A 5,024-nucleotide genomic window follows, 5' to 3' on the forward strand; every position below is an offset into this window, starting at 1 on the left:
ATTTAACACAAACTTAAATATTACTTTGTCCTCTGATTAATATTTAAACCTACAGAGTGTAAAATAATATTATAAATGTAAGTATTTTTTATGTTTCTGTTAGAGGAACCTGACCTGTTGGTTAGCTAACAGAGACGAGTTTCATCCTATAACAGGTACAGAGGACATTTTCTAAGTGACTGGTAAATATTTATTATTCATATTTTTATGACAGTAAGAAGAAATAATAAATATATTTAATTACTAGCTGAAGTCATCATTTTTCAACTAGCTAAAGTCTAATCTTCACATCTAGATTAGATCATTGTAATTTATAAATTATATATTTTTCTAGTATAAATCTGCTGTTTTACATGATTGTTGAATGAAATTAATATAATTATTAATTTATTGTAAAAACATGACAGATAATTTGTGAAACAGATCCAGTTGAGCTGCTGTTTATCTATTAGTTTCTATGGAGGCTGTGAGCTGTTGTCCTGTGTGGTCTGTTTCTGCTCCTCCATGCTGTCACAGACACTACCAGTGGACAGGATGGGTAGTGTTCTTTTTCAAGTCTGTTTGCTTGCAGTAATGGTGTTTTCCATCTGGTTATCTTTTGGCTGCTAAAACTTTAGATTTTGTTAATAAATGGTTTAAAGAACTAAAGTCAGTCAGTGGAACTGTACTGTGGTTGTCAGTAATTATGTGTTTTGGCCACTAAGGAGAGGTGTGATTTAATAAGAGAGGATGATAAATCACTCAGTAGACCTCTAAAAAATGTGTCCCCCTCTCTTCTGAGATGATGGTTACACCCTTGAATGAAGGCACCAACAAAATATCTGTTTTTCTCCTGCTTTTGTTAAACTGTCTGCTGGAGCTCTTGCGCTGCACAGAGAGGCTACCTGTCACTGTGAACGTGAGTTGAGATCTTCTCCTCATTGGTCAGTCAGCATGAGGCAGGTCAGGTGACTGAGAAGGTTGCTTAATGTCAAGTGTTGCTTTTGTGAAAATGGAGGACACTTCCCTCGATCTTGATGTAGTGGGTCATGTTTACCAGATTATACTGATGTGTTTTGTTTTTATAGCATCATGTGAAGGAGTGTCCTTGACAAGAGGACATAGCAGTGTATTTGTAGTTCTATGAGCATTTGTACATCAAAATAAACTTAGAATTCGAAATATTGAGTATATTTACTATATATTGCAATAATTTACTCTGTATTTTGCCAGACTGGTAATCCTAGGGTCGTAATGATGGGGCCCTTGAATATTGTTGCCCAGGGTACAGGGAAGTGTTAATCCGACCCTGCTAACAGGACGATTTTCTGCTGCAAAGGGCTTAATGCTGTATGTAAATAAAAACTCTGTATTCTACAATAATCATTCAAAGTATGAAATCACAACTAGGTATTTATTACAGAAACACCTTATTACACATATTCCTACAGGTTCAGAATAGATGTGGAGAGCTGCCAGAGCATCCACGCTGCATGACCTTTCATCCAGGCCTTCAGCCAGTCTGCTTGAACTCATACTACCTGCAGAATGATCTGAACATTTATCAGGCAGGCCATTGGAGGCAAAGGAACAAGCTGTGTAAATTAGACAAAAATAGTTTTTATTGCTTTCTGATGTGTTGATCAAAGTACGTCTTTAAAAAAGTGATTCAAAGTTCAAAATGATGAGGCAGGTCTTTTTCATGACTCCAACTTGTTTTCTGGGGTTTGGATATGTAAGGGAGTTGTGAAAGAAAGGACAGTTTTTTTTAATGGTCCAGTGTGTTATAATTGTTTGATTTTATTTGTATAATATCAAAAAAGGTAGATACTCATAAATAAATGTTTAAATATGTTTTCAGTTTTTTTCTGTTTCTGTAGTAATTTTGTTGTTAAAATTAGCATCATTGCATTTTCTGTAATCACAAAAACTACTGAATTTTACAAACTGATAAAATGAAAACAATCAATGTATCCAATGTTGCACTTAATAAATTATTTCCTGTGTAATGACATTTCTGTGTAACAAATCATTTATTTTTAAAATACTTTTTTCCTAATGTACCTGGACAGCTGAATCTTTGCAACTCCATCTGCTTTCTCAGGTTGCTCACACAGGAATCCCGGGACAGGCAGGGTTAAGGATGACATTGAAAAGGAAGTCCATGAGCTCACTGACAAGATTCTAAAAAAGACAGGATATGTCATCTGTTACAGACATTTTTTTGTTGGTGGTGTTATTTCAACTTGTCATCACTAGAAAACACCACCTGTCAATCTCCACACCCATTTAATCCTGGTGGAAAAGTGCTCAGGTGTGTTGAGAAGTGACTGAGGCAATTTAGAAGCATCTATAACATGCAAAGTTAACTTACTGCTTTAGTGATGTCAACAGATTCAGACATGCTGGGGAAGTAGGTGGTGTCAGAAGAATCTACACACCTTACACTGGCTTCAAACTACTTAAAAGATGGACCCTCAAAGACAGGAGGCTTTTTTGGTGGATCCAGGCGGTACAGCTTTCTGCTGAATGGAGTGGCAGAAAATGAGATGTGGTGGTGCCCACAGCAACTCTCTTAGTGGTGACAGTAGCCAGAGAACCTGTAAAACATACATTTAAATTATGATAATGATATAACTGTTATGTGTAGTGTCAATATTTGTGAAAGGGGTGTAGAAATGTAATACAGTACAGAATTTATCTGTACTGTACACTGTAATATTTATACAAAAGAAACCTGCTTATTATTACTTCTGTTAAACATTTTAAATGAACCATTATCAGTAAAATCATCAAATCATGCCGTTTCTGAAATTAATTTGTAACAGTTCAGAAGAAACATAACTCGTAGATATAAAATATCAGTTAAAAATACAACTATTAGAAAAAATAACTCTCATTCACTGAAAATAATTTATTTTCCACATTTTCATGCCTGTTTCTAATCTGTACCATAAAGGTTCATGCTCCGGTCATGATTAGGAGCGTAGCTGCGGCCTGCAGCTGAGGTGTGTGTGGAGAGGCAGACAGGTGCTAGCTGAGATCCAGTAAATCTGCTCTGTTTTTATGCTAGTTCTGGACATAACAGCAGCTCATTTTTCCTGGAGTTATGCTGTTTTTAGTGCACAAACAACTCTGGTTATGTTTTTCAAGTTGAGGACACAACATTAACTCGTAACTCCGCTGTTAATAATGAGCTCTATTTTAGAAGCTGAGCGGACTCCCCTGCAGCCGGTCGCATCCTTAGCATCGCATGCGGGTCTGTGTTGGTGATTAAAATAACGAGTAATCACGTTGATAACTAAGTATGTAATAGAGCTGTCGCATTTTCTTACCATAAAATGAGCTTGTGAACTTGTAGCGCAAGGGTTAAGCAAAAAAAGAAAAGTAGCTAAAACCTATGTAGATCCACATACATAGGTATCTATGTAGAAACCACCTTATGGATATAGCCCGCACTTAAAATATTTAAAATATAAGCACAAACAGCAACTTACTCCGGTTATTGGGCGAGGCATTATCCCACCGTCAGGTGCAGGACAGTGCAGCAATGTCAGGAGGAGAGTCCATGAGGTTGACGGTCAGTAGAGCCTCATGAACCAGCACCAAACGACCGTCCATAAATACCAAATGTGTCTCCAGGTAGTTAGTAAAATTATCTGGAGTAAAATGGGAATTGTTTAGCTAGCTAACAGCAAACAAAATATCTATGCTATTGCTATCTGATGCTATCTGCGATTAGCAAGTAAACAGTCAGCAAGGCCGAGGCAAAGACCCTTTTTATATTGCTGGAGAAGCAGCGGGCGGGGCTAAGCCAGGGTCACGTTTAAGGTGGCCGCGTGACGAAACGTAGCCGCCTTTTAAAGCACGCCCAAAAAATCCTGAAACAAACATATCTTTGAACACAAATTGATCTATACCTCCAAAATTAAAGTATCTACAGTTATGAGACTTTTTACTCATTTACAACAATGCAATTCTGACATTTATAAAGTTTAATGAAGAAAATATCAAAATTTACTTTACACGGTCTTTAATATATTAATGCATTAGGAAGGTTAAAAAACTTACATTTAAGATGAACTCTTCGGTCAATAGTTTATCCACCATCTTTGATTTGATGAAAAATTCCTTACGGCGCAATGCATTCTGGGATACCGTCAGCTGCGTAGGCTACTCGGATGCAGCCGACAAAAACTCAAACGTCGGCCGCATTTGTCGACCGTATTCGTAGGCACCGACGAATTGACATGACGCCAAAGCTAAGATTGCTCCGCCGACGCGGAAGCAGGGTTCAGCCCGCCCCTACCTCCGACAACAAACACAGAAGTAATGACAGTGCTATTGAAAGTTACAGTGTTACCTGATACATTTGGTGAGGCATTTTTGCCTTATGAACCATGTTTAAGGCAAAGAAGATAGGCTAGAAAATTTGCAATCAAGTCGTACATCAGGCCTGTGAAATTATTTGCGGGAAATCAAGGTGAAATCGGCATTATACAGCCCAAGTCTTTCGTAGCCAGAGAAAGAATGATGACGGGCACAAAGTGAGCTGTGACTGAGAAAGTTCTGTCAGACGCATTTTGCACATGCAAAAGCGGGTGAGTAGATAATTATTACTAGTACATAAACGAGCTTGTGAAATTCTGAATTATGTTTTTATTATGTTGTTCCGATTGTGTATGCTTCTTTACTGGTTTATTTCAAGCCTTTCAAGATACTTCTTAACAAAGAGAGACATTGAAAACAGTAGCCATGTGTGTGCCTGTCGCCAAGACGCACACCATTTGCCTTGGACTGAAACTGTCTATGGTTATTTTGCCTTCCTAATTTAGGAAAGTTTGCTTTTTGTTTTTGTTTTTAAGTTTGTTTAGCAAGTGAAGCATACTGACTCAGTTTTCATAAGTTGTTATGAATGTCCCAGCATCTGTTAAGGTGTGTGGATTTACAAATTAGATATCTGCTTTATTTTTTATTAGGCGCGCACACACACACACACACACACACACACACACACACACACACACACACACACACACACACAC

The 5,024-nt window shown here is 37.6% G+C and overlaps 1 long non-coding RNA gene across 1 annotated transcript; it reads left to right on the top strand.

Annotated features, from left to right (window-relative positions):
* The first annotated feature begins 1,133 nt into the window (after positions 1–1,133).
* Positions 1,134–1,993, top strand: LOC106531134 (uncharacterized). The gene is made up of 2 exons (XR_001311872.1): positions 1,134–1,329; positions 1,431–1,993. It is a non-coding gene; the product is annotated as an uncharacterized LOC106531134 (long non-coding RNA).
* The last annotated feature ends 3,031 nt before the right edge of the window (positions 1,994–5,024 follow it).

This window comes from Austrofundulus limnaeus, unplaced genomic scaffold (genome assembly GCF_001266775.1).
Source record: "Austrofundulus limnaeus strain Quisiro unplaced genomic scaffold, Austrofundulus_limnaeus-1.0 Scaffold600, whole genome shotgun sequence".
Taxonomy (NCBI): Eukaryota; Metazoa; Chordata; class Actinopteri; order Cyprinodontiformes; family Rivulidae; genus Austrofundulus; species Austrofundulus limnaeus.